Raw genomic sequence first — 21,335 nt, forward strand, 5'->3', positions numbered from 1 at the left:
GGAGTTGTCATTTGTTGAACTACCATGCAGATTTTCTAGAACTTTTGTGAATGCAGGGAAGTTTTCATTCCTTGTAGAACAGCAGCATTCTTCCTATTCATTGTGGACTAGGAGAAGTTGGAGAACACAGCTCTGATGAGTTAGAGAAAACATTCTTTGCTTCTCTAAGAACAAAAACAGAACATAGAGAATGTATGGATCGACTGTATATCTAAAAGCAGTGGATAAGTCCAAATTTTAAGTTTCATGTTGAATTATTAAGAACTCTTATTAAATTATACTATTCAGTGATTTCTGCCATGGGAACTTCCAGTTAATTTTTTCTGTATAATTCCATTGTTAATCTGAAGGTTCTGTGAATACACTCAGAATATCTTAAGTAAAATTTTTAATTGAATTATTTTTATTTCTAACGAGTAATGATGATGTAAATGTTTTTCAAAGGATTTAAGGGTTTATATTTCATACAAAGACCACAGGAAAAAACCTGGAAAGTTTGATGTGGCCCATTTCTGGAACTGCAAAACCAAATCCTGTTTAAAAAAATGAAAAGCCAAAACATTTTGGCTTGGGTGTTTTTTTAACCTCTGTCAACTTAAGGGAACTTTATTTAAAAATATAATTTGGAAACACATACTAGCCACTTGATAGCACAAAAAGGAACAGAATGGTGATAAATAGCAGCAATTAGAGAACTTGTCATTCGAGAGTCTGCAAGGTAAAATATTAGCAACCAGAAAATATAAAGTTACATGTCCTTTTGTTGCTGGCACCACTAAAAGAAGAAAAAGGAACTGGGAAAATAAAAGAATAAGGTCTTCACAATTTTGTGGCTTGGGTTACTAAGCACTTACAATAAATAAAGCTTAAAACACAAGCACATCATTTAAGAAAGTTATGCATTAAAAACCAAAAGAACCTTCTGGAGTAAATCACTGTTTTTCCAGAGGTTGAAGTAAATTATTTTGTAGAAACAAAATTAGTTTGTAAGAACAAAGTACTCTGAATGATTTGATCCTTCAGAGCAGTCATATTTGTTTGAGCCACAACTCAAAGCATTCAACTGATTGGTTGATAAGGTAAAGCTACAGGTTGATTAGGAATCAATTAAAAGTGTACAGATGATGCTTATGTGTTCATTTTCTTTTTATATTTAAGTGTCATCATGGTTAGAAATGGAATGATAGATCTAGATATAAAATTCTTCTGATAGATACTAAACTTATTCCTGGATTGTCAAAAAAGAAAGGATTGGTTGAGCTCCCTGGCTGATGCCTATAAACACAAGTGCTTGGGAGGACAAGGCGGGAGGATTGCTTGAGGCCAGGAGTTGGAGGCAAGCCTGAGCAACATAGTGAGACCCATCTCTACCAAAAAAAAAAAAAAAAAAAAAAAAAAAAATTATCCAGAGGCAATACTCTGAAATGATGAAAATGTTACCTTTAATTAAAAAAATATTTCCAGATGTTTTAGGACATTCCAGTTTCTTAGAAACTATGATAAACTTGGTAAAGCATTTGAGAGGTAATTAAATTTAGTGGAAGACAGATGAGAAGTGTGCTTCAATTAAAAAATATCATCAATGCTTGGCAAATTCATACAATAATTCTCAAATGAATAGTATTACAAAGATAAATGTGTAGCAGAATTATTTATCAACGGTATCTTGGATCTTGAGAACAAATTGTCTTATGAATATGCAATAATTTCCAATAAATCTCAATTTTTAACATTTAGAAAATCTTGTATATAAACAAGAAACTATATGAAATATAATTGCACAATATAAGAAATATTTATGAAGTCAATTCCTACAGAATTCCTCTCAGGTCATGAAATCATGGCTACTACCCCAGGAGTCCTCTGTACCTTCCACCTAATGACAAATTCTTCTCAATTTTAGTTATAGGCACTCTGTTGCTTTCCTTTATAGGTTTGCCCTCTCTGTGTGCATTTTTAAACACTATAATTTAGTTTTAGGTCTTTTTTATGTTTACACAACAGAATTATAATGCATGCATTTGTTTCTAGCTTTGTTTGCTCAATGTTATGTTTGTGAGAATCTTTTGTATTTTGGGAAGTACCTGTAGTAAGGATTATTATTTTTGCATAATATACCATTGTGTATACCACAATGAATGTGTATTTTATTATCATTGGATATTTGGTTTTTTTCTAACTTTTCAGCTACCATGATCAATTTAGCTACGAATATTCTTGTTTGTGTACCTTTGATCACATGTGCATAAGTTTCTTTAGGGAATAGACCTAGAATGAAATTGCTGAGTAATAGGATATGCATACTTTCAACTGTATTAGATGATGACAGGTTTTAGCCCAAGTGATTATACCAATGGACGTACCATAACAGTTTCTGAGAGTTCCCATTGATACTCATCCTTGCTAGCATTTGGTTTTGCCAGACATTTTAATATTCTCTTATTGAGGATATCATGGTCTTACTGTGGTCTTAATTTGCATTTCCCTACAATAAGTTTGGACACTTTTCATGTATTTATTAGCTATTTGAATCTCCTCTTTTAGATGTGTCCATTCAAGTGTTTCATCTATGTGTGTGTTGTGAGGAGCATTTTTCACCTTTTTCATTTTGATTTGTAAGAGTTCTTTATATATTTGTGATACTAGCCTTTTGTCAATTTTAAGTGCTGAAAACTAACAGATGCCAAAAAGTAAGAACAACAACAATAACAACAAATCATCAGTGGCTTTTCTTTTTCATCTTATGGTATCCTTTGATGAACAAAATTCTTAATTTTAATGTCACATTTAGCCATTTTCTTCTTTAAAAATAGTGTTTCTTTTCTCTTTTAATATGCTTTCCCTATCCAATAATCATGAATGTATTTTTCTATGTTACCTTCTTAAAGTTCCCTTCTTCTACTCTCTGAAAGGGTTTGTGTAGGTTTGAATTTGTTCTTTAGATTTATGGTAAAACCCCCTGAGAAAGACAACTGAGTTTACAGTCATTTTTGTGAGAAAATCTTGAAGTATTGGTTCATTATACTTAATGGTTACAAGACTGTTTAGACTTCTATTTCTCTTTGAGTCAGTTCTTTCAAATTATATTTTCCAGGAATTTGCCAACCTCGCCTATATTTTCCTTTATTGCTAAGGTTTATTTTTTTCATTCTTTATTATCTTTTCATATCTGGAACACTTCCAGTAAGGTATCTTTTAAAAATATTGTTACGGGGTGTTTATTCATTCTCTGTTTCACTGGTCCTTATAATCTCACAATACTTTGTCAGTTGTTCTTTTTAGAAACCAAACTTTTGACTTTATTTTTCTCATGTTTGTCTTCCTTTTCACTAAGTTTGTCTTTCTCTTTATTACTTTCTTTCTTTTAATTTTTGGGGGTTTATCTTGTTAACTTTGTATGTATGAACTATATGCTAAGCACATTAATTTCAAATTCTCTTAATTGATATACTGTTTTCTTTATTAATTAAAATATTTTATACTGTACAATTTTTTACTGTTCTATGTGTTATCAAGAAATATGTTTCTTATTTTCAATCTGTATTATGTTTTTTTCAAACATTATAGTGCAACATAATGCTTGGCAATACATTCAGTTTATGAATAAATAATCACTTTGACCCTTCAAATTATTGAATTGGAAAAAAATTAAGATGATAAATTAGAAAAATTGTTACTTTTATTTCTCATGGAGGTTACAATTGTCAAAAATATAAAAGTCAAACTACATGAAACTCTGAAATGCACATTCTCTGACCACATCTCTATTGGCCCCACACATCCCTTTTTCTGACTTTATTTTCCTTCTACCCCTAGTCCCTGGAGTTTTTCATCTGGGCCCTCTGAAAATAAGGGTTAGTTATCAATGAAATTCTTTGCATGTTGAGATCTCTTTTCTGAACATTTCCTTTACCATCATGTCGTTGCTGACACCTGGCACTTACTGTCAGTGGAGATTTCTTTCTTTCACACTCCTTTTACAACTTGGCCTAGAAGTAGCATAAAGGCCTCTTTGCATCCTTATTGATGCTATTTAAGTTCTCTTGTCTTAATTCCATCCATCCATCCATCCATCCATCCATCCATCTACCCACCTATCTATCCATCCACTTATCTTCTGTTAAACACCTTTTAAATGCCTAGAACTATGATGGACCTTAGAAAAACAACAATGAAGGAGAAATTGTCCAACTGATTGAGGTTATTATTGTCAAGTGGGAGAGATAGTCCTAAATGGTGAATTACTACATACAGCAAATTGTTCTGAGACAGTGGAAAGTATGAGACATTGGAAACACAGTGAAGGACATGAATTGAGGAGCATGTTTTCCTCTGTAAAATTAAGGTTTTGCACTATATAAACTAAGAGGCCCCTACCAGTAACCCATAAAACACCATGTAATTGAGGTCAGAGTCATACTCATTGAGTGTGAGAGAGGGCAGTCACACCTCTTTGCTTTGAGTTAATATTTGCAGAAATTTAAGAGCTCATTGTGATATTATCACTTCACACTTTTAGCATCTTATTTTTACCCAAGCCTGGGCCATTCCATTCACCCCATATTTAGGCAATATTTTTTTTAACTGTGGAGCCCCTGCATCAGTATCATCTTGCAGTCCAGAAAAAAAAAAATTTCCAGTATCTTGAATTCTACCTAGGTGCACTGATTCTAACTCTCAAAGATTATAACCCATACCTACTGCCTAGGTGATACTCCAGAATTTATGCTCTACTAAAAAACTACCTTATAGGCAAAACATTTATAAAATAAGGCTCTCTGAGTTGTCAGAAATTAAATTGCCTAGAACAAGATCTAACCCATTAACAAAAATCAGCCTCAAGAGTAGTTTTGTATAGTACGTCATTATTTTATTTATTTATTTTTGTCTTATTTATTTAAATAAGAATGCTTTACATAAGACATACCCGCTCAACCAATTTTTACATGTAAAATGCAGTATTGTCACCTCTACGTACAATGTTGTATATCAGATCGCTAAAACTAATACATCTTGCAAAATTGAAATTTTATATACATTGATTATCAGCTCCCATTTGCCCCTCCTTCCAGCCCCTGACAATCACTATTCTATTCTTTGCTTCTATGATTTGACTATTTTAGATACTTCATGTATTTAAGAGAAATCACCACAAATATCATTATTGTTAAAGTGGTTTAATTTTAAACCAGCTTTTCTGTTAAATGGGAGCTACTGATTGAATACTTATACTGATAAAAGTTCTTATTGACATGGAACTCGGGCTTCAGTTTTCACTCTGTTAATCTCAGAAAGGGTTGTCCACATGGACAGACACATTAGGGTTCTACTGAAAAAAGCTGAAATGTAGGTACTTTCCATCATGTAATTCGTTCATTTTGGGTGGCAATTTTAGATAAGCAAAGGTTTCATATATGCAGCATTTGTCAGCAGACTTCAAGAGACTCTCTTTAAGTGTTTGCAAAATATTAGGAGATGGAGGACTCTTGATGACAGGCCCTCGATTTCCCCAGAACTCATCCTAATTCAGATTTAGGAAACTGGCGCTTTGTAAGACTAAACCATCTGGACTCCTTATAATCTCAATGACACCAGCAAATAGTGACTGTATTTTGTATTTATGTGAGTGCATTATCTTCAAAGCATCTTATGCAGCTGACCATATGATCCTTATAAGTATCCTGGGAAGTAGATACATTAAACATTCTTGAAACTGAGGGAAGAGGCATAGAAATATTAAATGATTTGCTCAGTGATGCAGCTCATAACAGCCAACAGTATAATTTTGGCCTGTTGATAGTAGTTTTACCTCATGATGCTTTATTCATGAATAAATTAAATAACTCTAAGAATATCTGCTTACATAGTGAAGATTTGCTACATGGTTAAAAGGAGTAGGGCATTAAAAATCTATCCTATGTGTGGCAAATTATAGTTGGTCACAGATTTTTTGCTACTCATTCCATTAGTGGGTAGAATGTTGTATTTGTCTGTTCTTGTATTGCTGTAAGGAACTATCTGAGACTGGATAATTTATGAAGAAAAGAGGTTTAATCAGCTCATGGTTTTGCAGACTGTACAGGCTTCTGCTTCTTGGGAGGCCTCAGGAAACTTACCATCATGACAGAAGGCGAAGGGGGAGCAGGTACATCTTCACATGGCTGGCAAGACAGAGAGAGTGAAGGGGAAAGAGAAGGTGCCACTCACTTTTAAACAACCAACTCTTGTGAGAACTCTATTAGAAGACAGCACTGAGGGGATGGTGCTCAACCATTAGAAACCACACCCATGATCCCATCACCTCCCAGCAAGCCCCACCTCCAACACTGGGGATTACTATTCAACACGAGATTTGGGTGGGGATACAGAGCCAAACCATATCAAGTGTATTCAACTACCTTTGTTTCTGGCCTGGCCTTAGTGACATGCCTACCCAATAGAATGAAGTGGAAGCCCCATTCTAACGCAAGGTCATAGGAGGGCTTTCAGCTTCTGCTTGACTTCTTGAACATGCATTCTTAGAGCCCTGAGTCACCACATAAGAAGTCAGACTACTCTGGAAAGACCATGTGGAGAAAGCCTGAGATTCAATGGAGAGGGAGAGGTGCCCACTGAGTCCAGCCTTCCAGCCACCCACACCAGAATGTCATCTTAGACTCTCTAGATCTGCTCTGCTGTTAGTTGATGTCTCATACATCAAAAGAATCATCAGCAGAGCCATGCTTGGATTTGTATCATCCCAAATTATGAAATAAATAAAATAAAATGGTTGGTGTTATAGCCATGAAGTTTTTTTTTTTTGGGGGGGGGGGCAGTGCGCAGTACTTTGTCACACACAATAAATAACCAGAACACTATTATTAAGAGAAGAAACACTAAAGGAAGTGCCACCAAACTAAGTATGAAACCTCTAGCAAAATCCCCAGCAGCAGTACTCACCTAAATTTCCATTCTTTCTATTCCAAAATTATTTCTATTCTTCAGGCTTAGGTGTCACAGTGAACTCTGCGACCTTTTAAACTACATAGGTGTTTGGGGTTGAGAGATAACTGTGTATCATTTGATGCTCTCTGGTTGGCCAGCATTCTACAGATATCCTTTGGACCTCATACTGTCTGCATTGTTTTCATTTTGGTCATCTGCAGTCCTCAGGGTAACTCTCCCCAATTTCTCACTGACTTAATTTCTGCTCCTTCCATTGTCATTATCATCAGTGAGTTTGTTATCCTGGTTCTTGACCCTTCTGTCTCTGTGGTCTCGTGATTGTCCATCCTCCTTAATCCTGTTTAATTTATCTCCATTTCTCTTTAGCCGTCCACTGGTAACATTTGTCTTTGACCTAGTCATTCTTGGAAAGTATTTCATCTCATCTTCAATTTGACTCTCTGACAACAATCTCCATCCTCACACCCTTAAAATACAGGTATTCTCCAAAGTTTCCCTTAGTTTTTCTCTTCTGTTTATACTATTTCTATTCTAGTGGCTTCCTCATTGACTTGAAGTTGACGACCCAGGTCAAGATCTCTCATACCAAGTTAAAAATCACATCCTGGAAAGTAGCCCAAAATCATTATATTCAACATAACATGAATCTTACTATTCTGTTCTTTTTCTAATATCCATATTTCTATACATTTCACAACAGTTTTCTATACTCTGAGTTGGAATCCCCAGGCCATCTAAACTCTTTCCCTCCTGAATCTTTAGATTCTTTAGCCTCATTTGTTTTTCTCCATTATCACCACCCCAGCAACACTGTGCTTCCCTCAGTTTCTTCAGTAAATCTCAGTCTCTCCAAACTCTGGCTCCTCCCACATCCAATTCCTTTTCTTTCTTACAATGCTCTTCCCTCTTTCTTCACCTAGCCACCTCCTATTCATCTTCTCTGTGGCTGTCACTTTTTTCTCCCTAAAAGCCTTTTCCTCTTCCTTTTCACTAATAGAGCTATTCCCCACAATTTTATTCAGATACTGGCCACACATACATGTCGTAAGCCTTTCTATGTGTATAAGAGTTGAATGTTTATTCATAATAAGTCCATTGTGGTAACTCCATTTTTTCTCACCAGTGACTGGTTTGTGCATTAGCCCATGAATGATTTGTATCAGTCCAGGTATATTCAGGAGACAGAAACCATATCAGTTGTTTTAACAGAGAGATACAATATACTTATTAACCAGATACTGGAGAATTGAAAATGCGAAAAATAGAATGTTAAAATATCATACAGAAAATAACTGCAGGAAGAAGCTATCACCCCTAGGTCTGGGAAACAGGGAGAAAATATTGGAATTATTAAAACTTAGAAGTACAGAAGAGGGTCTCCATGGAGCTGGGGCCCAGACACGTGCAGAGTAGATTCTGGCCAGCTGATGCTAGTATTTCTGAAAGTGTAAGGAGGTTGATTCTGGTAATGGGACAAAACAACAAACTGAAATTATTTTACCGCCCCTCCAGGAACAAACTGCTGCCACCAGGCTTAAGAAACATTGTTGAGGTTATTGTAATGTAAGGCCAACAGAAAACAAACAGGAAAGAAAAAATTCCTTCTTTTCCTTCCAGCCTCACAGTCTCCCTCTAGCACCCCTTACTGGCAGAAAATACCAGGGAGCAAGAACTTGGGGTTCTTAATCAATCCTACCCTGAGTGCATTTTTTTAATGCCATTTCTTTGGATTGCCCCAGAGATAGACTCCTCATATAACTGCAAAATCCTCACCATCCTTCATGGTCCTGCTCATCACTGACTGTGTCCATTACACTTTCCAATTTAATATAACCTTCTCTGATTTGTATGCTTCTCTTATGAAAGTTTTTGTCTCCTCTTATAATGAGTTATGTACATGCCTTGACTCATGGATTTGGAGTCAGACAAAACAAGGTTCAAGTCCAGAGTTCATTACTTAGTACCTCTGTGGTGAGTTACTTAAGCTTTCTAAGTCTCAAATTCCTTGTGTGTTAGTTTAGAGACACAGACTTTTTCTACAATCTCTGCTCAATAAAATTCCCTTAATGAATACAATTTAAAAGGGCTCGGTATATTGTGATTACTTCTCAGAAAATATTACAATATCACTAAATGTTGTTTTATTAATATCCCATGGATTAGTAATTAAGGTATAGGTATGTCACCAGAAATGGTTCTCTGTAAATTTGGTTAATCAAAATAGAAATAAATAAAGTATATTTTCCTTTTTCTTGAGGACTTAGTATTACTAGAATCCTTCTCATTTCAAGGATAATAGATTTTTAGTGTTGTGCCATTGAGAGTTTGACTTACCAAATTTGGATGTATTTTTACTAATAAAAATCAAAGTCCTATCATCTATAGCTTTATAAGTTGTAAGTAAATCATGGAAAGATTTAACATAGTTTAAAAAAGAGCATAATTTATTGTTATGTTTTGTTTATAAGGCACATGCCTAGAAGACTATTAGGAGAAAATATAGAATTCTGATATTGTTGAATTTGGGGGATTCAAAGAAATCCCAGGGATTTGTTGGTTAATCTTCTGTCCTTTCAGAAATTTGCTATTAATCATTAGAAATAGAATTATCCTAATGTCTCTGCAGCTGTTTCAGATTGGAAGTGGTGCTGCTCCTCCAGTCTGTCTCTGGAAGAGCCTATTGGATTCAACGAGAATGAAAAGGAGGAGAGAACAATATCACCAAACTGGATCTAAGCCAGACTGAATGGGAATTAAATTCCTGCCGTTTTATTCATATTATAAACAGAGAATGGTCTAAGTAAAATAATAAAAGTTTTGCATAGGCTACAGGGAATTTAATTTTGCCTAAAAGTATAAGCCATTTCTAAAATATGGTGAGTTGGAGTGAGAGATTGGGGTAGGGGAGAGTTTGGGGGATAGGTTGGAAAGAGAAGGATGTCAATGTTGAAACCTAGATTGTATATGCATGGTTTAATTGTTCTCTGCAAGCAAAGCTTAAGTTTCCCTGCTATGGTTTAGAGTTTTTCAAGAGTGAATTGCATGTTTCCTAAAAGCAGGTTTAACCTCTAGTAATAAGGATATAATCTAATCTCCCGCAAGGACTATATTAGGAATATAAAGGTAGTATTATTCCTCATGGTTTGAAAGTGAATGGAAATTCTACCCCTAGCTCCATCAAGATTGGCTTAACCACCAATGTAAATTACTCTTATTTGGTTATTGATGTCATATGCTAATGCTTTTTGAAGCAAAAACAGACAACCAGTTCAGCTTTGTAGCAAAGCAGCCATGGGTCTCAGCTCTGTTATAAGCCTGGTGATCATGGGAAAGTTTCTTAATTCCTCAGACTCAATTTCCTCATCTGTAAGTAGGCAATAATGCATAGCTTGCAGAGTTGGAGTCCTATAAAGTGCCTAATAGAATTCCCATAACACAGAGAAGATACTCAATAAGTGATAACTAGTAAAGTTGGTATTGTATTTTTCTAGTGTTCAGGTCTGAATTAGAGGTCCTAAAGATACTTTGATAAAAAAGGTAAAATGTGTTTCTGTGAACCTAAAATGTAAGAAGCTTAATATATACTCCTCTGTAGAATAAAGAGAGTTAAAACAATAAAATGCTTTCACCCATTTCCACTCTGAACTTCCCCATCATTATGAATTACCTTCACTGAAGTTATTCCCATTTAGAGGAATAGCAGTCTCTGTGGAATCAACATCAGGCAAAGCAAGGTTGACTCCTCATCAGGCCTCAGACATTCTTAATATTGCAATGGAGAAAACAACAAAAAATGACCAATTTGGCATCTTTAGGAGGAAGCAAAACTATTAGACAAAAAGGTTTTCTGTATGTGATCTTTATTTTGAAACTGCATGGGAAATTGTAGAGCTTGCTTCTTCTATTCTGTTAGCCCCCTGAAGTTAATTGAAGCTAAATTACACAGTGCACATTTAGACAGGAGATTCCTAGGAAATGTTTCCCACTGTCTCTATAATGTATTATTCTACATGCCAACTTTGAGAATTGCAGAATTGAATAAAGTTCAGCTGGGTCATAAATAAGGTAATGGCATATAATTGATTCTCTACAATATGAAAAGTTCCTCTTTCCTTCAAGTTTCTCTGGTCTCAGATCCAATGAGGAGTACATAGAAATAGACGGGGGTATGGGGTGTGAGGGGGTTGAGAATCTTGATTCTTTGTAGATAAAATGATCCTCTGTATTCTGTTCTGATTCATGTATGTGCCCAAAGAAATAAAGGCCAAGAGGCCACTACATTGTATGATAGAAAAAATAAATCTTGTTAACTGTCATTCTGTGACATTCCAATATTGCTTCCTTGTTCTCTTTTTTATTTTTACTTGACCATAATATATTTATTTTTACCGAAAAGAAATTTTAATCATACCAAAGTTATTTTTCTCACCCTTTTTTCATCCCCACTCCTTCTAATCTCATGGTTGACTGGGAAAATGAATAAATAAATTCCTAAGGGACAAATCTCAGAGCCTTTTGATGATACAGAGGGAATCCATATGTTCACCCTGCCCCCCACCTCCTATAAAGGGTTTCATGGAATTTGTTCCTGGTCATAATACACCTCCTAAAAAAGAGTTTTCTCCTGCAGTTTTACAGGTATTATTAAATTAAGTTTCCACCTTTTGTTTCAAATAGCAGATGAAATGATATCTTTCAGAGCTGTCTTGTTACCTCTAGTGAATACATTCTGCACATTCTCATAGGCATGGGTTGTCAATTCGCCATTTAAGAAAGATTTATATCTAAGATCATTCGTTTCTGTTCAGGTCTATACGTTCTTGCCTCTGGCTGGTCACATGGACACATGCTCTGTTCTGCTGCCCTCTTAGAGGAAAGTAGACACCAGGATAGTCACCAGCTTAAGACAATAGATGATAGGATAAGATTTCATTTTGATTGAATTTAATTTAACTCTGTGAAAATTATGTTTTTATTGGCTAATTTTAGACACTTAGGTCAATTTTAGACACTTAGGTCTCCGAGTTGAAATAGGCCACTTTCTTCTAGTATTTTTAACTTTAAAACACGTATTTTTATAATTTGTTTATGAAATATGCTTGTGGCAAGGAAAAGAGCCTTCATAAAACCAGTATTTATTTATTAATTCTCCTGAACCATGAACTATTTCTTTATATGATCCCTCCCCACTGGGAAATAACTGAATGAACAAATGGATCTTACCCCATATATGAAAGTTATTTTAAAAACTCCAAAACACAGAAAGTTTTTAAAAATAAAATTCTTATCACAGGCTTCCAAGGGAAAGCACCCAGATTCCAACCTGTAGAAATGCAAGGCCAATAGACAAAAAAGAAGAAAGAATAGGCTCCAAGGAGTCCTAGGGTGAGATACAGAGATAATCCCCTAAGCAGGACACTCTCATATTAGAAGAGCAGTCGAAACAGGAAAGTCAATAAAGAATAATAGTTTAGTAACTGATTTCAGGAAACAAATCATTCTGAACCCCTATTTTATGGATGAATGAAATTCTGAAATTTGAGATAGGGCTTCACGAGTTTTAGGGCAACAACTAGCAAATAAAAGCACAGCTGGGACCCTTGCTTTAAAAAAGCCTGGATTTTCTTAGTGGGTTAATAATAGTAGCAATTCTTAAGATAAAATCATTTAGAAATGTAAGGTTGGTTGACATTTTGTATGTTTGCCTAACTGACTATGGAAATTTAATATATAGTATTCTATTTGCAGAAGAAAGGAAGAAAAAAATTAAAAGAATGTATAAACTATCCAAGGTAAAACAAAATCTCTGTCCAAGTTTTTCTGAAAATATAGGTTATGTTTGAAGAATAAAAGGTTTCAATTATTACATTCTGGCGCTGCCAAAAGAGCAAACACAAGATGACAGTTAAATTTATGAGACTGTCAGTGTTGTTTTACCTAAAACAGAACTTTCCTCCCATATCTATTCTCACCCTCTGAGATACAGGATTAAGATGCTATTCTCACATTCAGGAATAAGGGATTAATCGTTCTCCACTGTTATTTCTCATTTTTTATAGCTCTATTACAGTGCTCCATTGAGAATATAATATTACATGTAAAACTACAGGAGAAATCTCATCAAAGAGTTAATGAACAAAAAGATGTAAGAAAAGAAAACTCTGTGAACCACAGAATATATTTAAAATGCCTCATGTCATTTACTTAAATGCTTTATATGATTAGAAAAATACAAAGAGGAGACTAGGTAGAAAATAATTTTTGTACCAGACATGTCAATCACAGGGATTATCTTGCCCACAGCCTTGCTGAGAGTGCAGCCATGACCAGATTTATTTTGGATCATGAAACCCTGCCCAGATGACCACAACTGATTAGACTGGAGATGGGCACCTCACCCAAGTGCTGCCAATCCATAGATGGGGCAGAGCACATTACTTTGTCAAGTGTAAAAAACCCTTTCCAAATTGGAATGCTGGTAATTATCTAGATCTATCAGATGCTCCTTCTCTGAGGAATTTGACCTGGGAATATGAAAAGAATCAAGTAGACAGCAACAAGAATGAAAGTAAATTGATACAAAGGGAAGTACACATACTCAGAATAGCCGCAGAATGATAATGCTACTGAGGTAACCAGAGCTGCCTGGAGTCTAGAGGACTTTTCAGATCCAGTGTCAATCACACTGGGCTGAGATTCCTGCCAAAATTCCCTCTCTCTTATTGTCACACATATTCTTGCAATAAACTTCCATTACAAGAGCTAGCTGTTGACAAGAAAAGCCAAACTCTGTAAAACATTTGAAGAGATTTATTCTGAGCCAAATGTGAGGACTGTGACCCATGACATGGCCTCAGGAGGTCCTGAGAACATATGCCAAGATTATTGGGTTACATCTTCATTTTATACATTTTAGGGAGACATAAGACATCAATCAGTACATGTGCAGTATGCACTGGTTAGGTCTAGGAAGGTGGGACAACTTGAAGCAGGGGGCTTATAGGTCATAGGTGGATTCAAAGATTTTCTGATTGGCAGTTGGTTGAAAGAGTTAAGTTATTATCTAAAAACCTGGAATCAATAGAAATGAGTGCCTGGGTTAAGATAAGGGATTATGGAAATCAAGGTTCTTATTATGTAGATGAAGTCTCATAAATGTTTCCTATTCAGGCTTTTAAAAGGTACTAGACTCTTAACTAATCTCCTCAGGATCAGAAAAATATCTAGAATGGGAAAGAGATTATCTACAGTAGGTAAACCTCCCCCATAAGAGACAGCTTTGCAGGGACATTTCAAAATATGTGAAATAAATACATTTTGAGTAAAATATTTTGATTTCTTACAGGGCCTGCTAACTGTCATGTGATGCTATACTAGAGTCGGGTTGGAATTTGGTATCTTATTGCTAAAAAGAGTCTGTTTGTTAGTCTTAAGATCTCTGTTTTAATGTTAATGCTGGTCAGCTGCGGCTGAATTCCAGCGGGAGGAAACTATAATGAGGCATGTCTGACCCCTACTTCCCATCATTGACGGAACTAGCTTTTCAGGTTTCTTTGGAGTCGTTTTGGCTGAAAGCAGGGGTCCATTCAGTCGGTTGGGGGGCTTAGAATTTTATTTTTGGTTTACATAGCCTCAGGGAATCCTGGATTCTTGAAGTCAAAATAGCCTCAATCAAAAGAGGGTGAGATTGCTGTTGCTATAATTTAAATATGTACCCCAAAGTTCATGTGTGGAAAATGTAGTCTCCATTGCAACAGTGTTGAAAGGTGAGACCTTTAAGAGGTGATTTGGTTGTGAGGGCTCTGCCTCATAAAATGATGAGTTACATTTCCTTCCCTTCCATCACACCTCTTGCCCTCTCTTGCTCTCTCCCCTTCCACCATGTGATGACACAGCAAGAAGGCCCTTGCTAGATGCTAGCCCTCTGACCTTAGGTTCACCAGCATCCAGAACTATAAGAAACAAATCTCTGTTCTTTACAGATTATGAAACAGGCTAAGGCAGAAAATTGGTACTGAGAAGTCAGGCTGTTGCTCTAACAAATCTCTGGAAATGTTGAAGTGCCTTTGGAACTGGGTAATGGATAAGGACTGGAAGAATTTAGAGAAACAAGCTAGAGAAAGTCTAGATTGATGTTAATGGAGTATTAAGGGTAATTTCAGTGAGGGCTGAGAGGAAGACAAGAGCTATAGAGAGAGCCTAAGTCTTCTCAGGTATTAAGTGATCAGAATATTGGTAGAAATATGGATGGTAAAGGTCATTCTGATAAGGACTTAGATTAAAATGAGAAACAAGGTATTGGAAAGTGGAGTAAAGTTTATGCTTGTTATAGAGTTGCAAAGAACTTGACAGAGTTGTGTTTGTGTCCTAGAACTTTGTGGAAGAAAGAAGTTAAGAATGATGAACGGGGATGTCTGGCAGAAGAAATATCTAAGCAGCAAAGGGTTCTAGGTGCTGCATGGCTGCTTTCGGATGTTTACAGTAAAATGAAAAGAGAAAAATTATTTAAAGATGGAATTTATAACTAAAAGGAAAGCAGAATGAAAAGATTTGGAAAACTCTCGGGCTGGCCATGTAAAGAATTTTAAAATGTGTTGGGAGAGAATACTAAGGTGTAACCAAGTGACTATTTTGCTAAAGAGAATTAACATTAATAGAAAGAAGTCAGGTTCTATTCATTAAGACAATGGGAGAAAGACCTCAATTGTATTTCAGAGATCTTCAAGGCAAGCTAGGACTCTGAGGGCAAGGTTTCCAGAGAGGCTCCTGCAGGACCTCAGCATTTGCTGCTCAGGGCACCTTGGGATTCTGCTTCCTGAATTCCAGTGCAGAGCCCCTTGCCTGCCCCAGCCCCTGAATCAGGTAGATCCAGATGGGGCTCATGCTACAGCTCCAGACAGCACAAGCAGGAAGCCTCGGTAGCATCTATGTGATGCCAACTCCATAGATGTGTAGAGTGCATGAGCTGTGGGGCCATGGTGGCCTCCACTTATATTTCAAAAGATGTTGCAGACAGCCTGGGGTCCCAGGCAGAAACCTGCTGCAGGTATGGAGGCACCACAGATAGTCTCCATTAGGGCAAAGCCTAGTGGAGTAATGGGAGTGGGGCAGCCCCCAAGATCACAGAGCTGTAGGGTCACTAGCTTGAAAGCCAAAGGCACAAGCCCCCAACCTGTGAGAATTTCTGGGTTGACTGAGCCCAGCAAAGCCATAGAGGTGGGGCTGCCTGAGGCCTTGGGAGCCCAGCCCCTACCCCAGTGTGCTTAGGATGTAGGATATGGGGTTAAAGGAAATTATTATCCAGCTTTAATACTTAAGGTTGTTTTCCTTGATGGGTTTTGACTTACCTGGGGCCTGTTACTTCTTACCTATTTCTCCCTTAAGAAATGAGAATGTCTATCTGATGCCTGTCCCACCAATCTTTGGTATTTTGTTATAGCAGCACAAAACAGACTGAAACGACTGTCAACAAAGCAACCTTTACTAAGCATCATGGTTCTGCAGACTCTATGCTATGCACTGGGAGTGACAAGAAGAGCTTATATATGTGCTCTGTCTGGAGAAATGGAACAGAAAAAAAAATAATAATATGAAGTACCCTAAATACCAAATACTTGGTACTCACCAAAATTCCAGTTGGGGAATATCATATTAGTAACAATGTACTAGTTAAGAATGTAGGCTTTGGACATTCATGCACCTGAGTACAAATTCCAGCTGACTCTGCCTTCCATCTGTTGGCTGAGTAAATTTGGGTAAGTTACTTAACTTGGTGCTTCTCTAAAGACTGGTTCATAGATCAGCAGCAACAGCCTTGCTTAGAACTTATTAAAAATCCAAGTTCTAAGACCCTACTCTACACGTACTGAGTCAGAAACTCCAGTATTGGAAGAACAAATTTTATATTAACATGCTCTTCAGGTATTCCTGATATTTGTGGAAGTTTGAGAACCCCTACTGAACCTAAGTCTCAGGATCATTGCTATGTGTTGTTTTGAAGACTAAATGTTCAGGATGTATAATAATGGGATCTAGCAATGGTAGTTAATTTATTATTACTATTAAAGGGCAGAGGAGAAGGTTGCTTTTGAGCTGGTTTTAGGGTTAAGTAAATGTGGAGAAAAAGGAGGTCATTCTAGGAAGTGGAAAGGTATACAATGTTTTCAAAGGCTCAGTGCTAGAGATTTCATCAGATATTGGAGTCAGGTAGATTCTGGACAATGTCTGGAAATAGACATTGGATTCAAATCTCAGCCTCACTACTTGAGGTTTTGGATTATTTACTTAACTGGAATACATTTACTAAAAATTGGGATAATAAGTCTCCTAGATAATTATTGGAGGATTAAATGAGATAATGTATGTAATGTTCATGGCAGAGTGCTTGGTATTTGCTAAATATTAGTTGCTGTTGTTATTACTTTCATTATTAATATTATCTGTTAATTGATAAATTATTTCTTTTTTGCTTTCTTTTTTTTTAAACTTTTAAGTGGCTGAGTTCTCCTCATCTTTCAGGATTTTGCTTAAATGTCTTCTCTTCAGTGAGACTTCCATGATTAAATAATGTAAAAAATAACCCCTTCACTGTTCTCTATTTTGAGACCTTCCTTCCTTCCTTCCTTCTTTCCTTGCTTCCTTCCTTCCTTCTTTCCTGTATTTCTCCCTAATTAGCAAACAATTGTAGAATTAATTCTTATAAATACTTGTTTGTAGTTTTAATTTTTAGAATAGTGCCTGGAATATTGTTATTAAACAATAAATATTGTTTAATAGATAAATGAATGACTGTTGATGCAAATGTCATGAGAGTTATGCCCACAAATAGGATCTTCAAGCAAATATTCAACTTGTATCAAGCACAGCCATTCTGCAAAAACAACATCTCTATAGCACCTGTGGCCAAAGGCAGATGATGAAAGAGACCATCTGGAAGAAAGAAAAATGCTCTTTTCTTTTCATTGTGATGGTTTGGTGACAGTGAACAAAAAAGCAAAGTCATTCAGATATAGACGTATTTATAAAATATGACAACATGTATGTTTAATTTTTACATATTAATCTGGCTCTCCTTTCTTGTTTGGTAAATTTCTCTAACATATATTCATGGATTTCCCTTGAAAAGTGATCCTTTTTCTTTTTTTTATTTTGCAAGTAGCAATGGTTTAAGTTTTGTTAATTCCTACTGAAAATTTTCAGCCTGCAAAATCAAAAATAATCTCCAGCAAGACCTTTTTGAACATCATACATTGAGGGGAGATATTTACATCCTACTGTGGCTGAGGCTATTAGTTCTACTCTTTATATTTCTCGCTCTTAGAACATTTTGCAACATTATTCTAATACATGCAGATTATTAGTACGTTAATACTCACATATCATGCATTCATAGTTAATATAAAACTGCATGTTTAACTTAAAAGAATAGCAGATAGAATAATATACAGTGATTACATTTTTCTGAAGAGCAGAATCAAAATATACACTTTTTTAAAAGCTAAAGTATGAGAAAAAATATATGGAGAAATATTTTATTAGCATTAGACTCTCAAATTTGCTTGCTAACTTAAAAATGTCTTATTCTCAGAATACACTCATATTAATTTCTTTAATTATGCCAAATGATCAATGCATATTATATTCCGCATTAAATATCTGCTGTCTTTTTTCTTTTTCTTTTTCTCTTAGTGTTAGTATAGAAACCTAACCTCTGGTGCATAAATCAAAATGCTGCTTCGTTTCACTCTCATTATCTTCCACAGATAAGACATATTTAATGTGGACATGTGCAACTGACATACTTTAAGACTCATGTTTGAGGCTTGTCAGTCAATTCTCAGAAGCATGAAGCAGCACAGGAATAGGCAGGAGTGCGACCTGGTAATGGAGCTTCCCACTGGGAGGGATAGACTCTGGGGAAGTGAGGTATTGCTAAGACTTTTTTTGGAACTTTGTGCTATGAGAGAAGTGTGTGGCCAACTCCATGGTGACTCAGATGAACAGCTAACTCTGGTGTCCCAATCAGGTGGACAAAGCAGTAAGTAAGCACATCTGCCTCTGTTTTAGAACAGTGGAATATCACTCACCTGATGGGGATATGAGGCTTTGCTCCATTCCTGTAGTGATGACTGGAAAAAGCTTGGAACATGTACTCACATGCATATAGGGTTCAGGTAGTTGCATAAACAATGAAAGCAGGCCATGTGCAATACAATGAGTAGTGGTGAGACCTGTGGAAAAGACCCTGTCTAATGGGAACCACTGCTCCTCAGTTATAACTCACCATTGCCATTTGTTTTGAAAGCAGGCCAAGTAGGGCCGGAATCTCCAGTTGTTTCCAGGAAATCTAAAAGATCCAGATTTCTTGTGAAACCATCTGTTTTACTTCAAAAAGTTTGTTAAAAATATTTGTGATTATTTTAGATTCATGGAAGAGTTGCAAAAGTAGTACAGAGGGTTTCTGTAAATTTTTACCAAGTGTATATATTTCCTAGAGCTGCTATAACAAGCAACTACAAACTTCATTGCTTAAAACAATAGAAATTTCTTCTCTGGCAGTTTTGGAGGCCAGTGGTCTGAAAGCAAGGGTTCTTTCCCTTACAAGCTTTGAGAAGGAATCTGTTCCATGCCTCTCTCCTAGCTTCAGGTGGTCTTCAGCAACCCTTGGCATTCCTTGCTTTGTAGACACATCACTCTGATCTCTGCCTTTCTCTTCACATAGGCTTCCCCTCTGGAACTCCTTTCCTTTACAAAGACACCAGTTATTGGATTTAGTAATCACCCAAAATCCAGAATTATTTCATTTCCAGATCCTTAGCTTACATACATCTGCAAAGACGCTATTTCTGAATAAGGCCACATATATAGATACTGAGAGTTAGGGCTTGGATATATCTTTTTGGGGAGTGTATTAGTCCATTTTCACACTGCTATAAATAACTACCTGAGACTGGGTAATTTACAAAGAAAATGAGTTTAATTGACTCACAGTTCCTCATGGTTGGAGAGGCCTCAGGAAACTTACAATCGTGGTGGAAGGCAAAAGGGAAGCATGGCACTTCTTACATGGTGGCAGCAGAGAGAGAGAGGCCAAGGGGGGAAGTTCCACACTTTCAAACCATCAGATCTCATAAGAACTCATTCACTATTAGAAGAACAGCATTGGGGATTTCTGCCCCCAAGATCAAATCACCTTCCTCCAGATCCCTTCCCTGACATATAGGGATTACAATTCCATATGAGATTTGGGTGGGGACAGAGAACCAAACCATATCAGAGGTCCACTATTCAACTCATTAAACCCAGATTTCCGTAATTTTAACATATTACAATACTATAAAGAATTACCTACTACAAAGCTAGCATTAGTATAGTATTATAAACTATAGATTTATTTGGATAAAACTAGTTACTCCATTCTATACATTCCAAAGACAAGCCTGTCATTAGAACTGGCCCTTTCCTGGTTTTGAGAAGGTAACCTCAGAGCCGCTGGAATATTCTGCCTGATAAAAATATTTTTGTTTGCTTGAGATGAGGTCTTGAGCCACACTGTATCAGTTTGACCAGATAGTTTATGCTACCCATGTGATTCACGGTGAATGCCTATTTCTATGTGTCTGAGGATTTGGGCCACACTCTATTAGTTTGACCACTGGAAGGTGCTGGAGACTCAATAGCTACCATCAGTCAGAAGGGCACTGCATGCCTAAGTGACCCTAAGATCAGAAAAAAGGGACATTAGTGAATGTATCAGAGGTATCCAGGACTACCATCATGTTCAATGTTCTGTTCTAGGGTCCAAACCAGAACGCCACATCACTTTTTAATTGTTAGGTCTCCTTAGTCTTCCCTAATCCATGACATTTTATTGAGTTTCTTTGTAACTTTTGAAGGGTACTGGCTATTTATTTTGAACAGTGTCACATAATTTGAGTTTTCTGCTGTATTCTCATGATGAGATTGAGGTTATACATTTTGGGAAGGTACACTGCAAGGGTAATGTGCTCTCTGTGCTCTCCTCAACAAATCACATTAGTGGATACATTATGTTGATTTTTTTTTGTTAAACTGGTGATGTTAACTCTAATTCCTTGGTTAAGGCAGTGTTTTCTAGATTTCTCCGCAACGTTATTATTTTATTTTTTTCCCTTTGTAATTAATAAATAGTCTCGAGGGAAATACCAAAGGGCTATGCAAAATCATCTGATTTCAAATACTGGCAGCATTTTAAAGAAACACAGCATAAACCCCCCTGAGAATGTTATCTCAGGGTCACCAATTTGCAAACTTTAGACAAACACAAAAATGGAGGGAAACTTGGCTACTAGGTAGGATGACTGAGGAATTTTCAAGTAGGCTTGAGATTGTAGCAGAGATTTAAGAAGCAA

Source organism: Pongo pygmaeus, chromosome 4 (genome assembly GCF_028885625.2).
Source record: "Pongo pygmaeus isolate AG05252 chromosome 4, NHGRI_mPonPyg2-v2.0_pri, whole genome shotgun sequence".
NCBI lineage: Eukaryota > Metazoa > Chordata > Mammalia > Primates > Hominidae > Pongo > Pongo pygmaeus.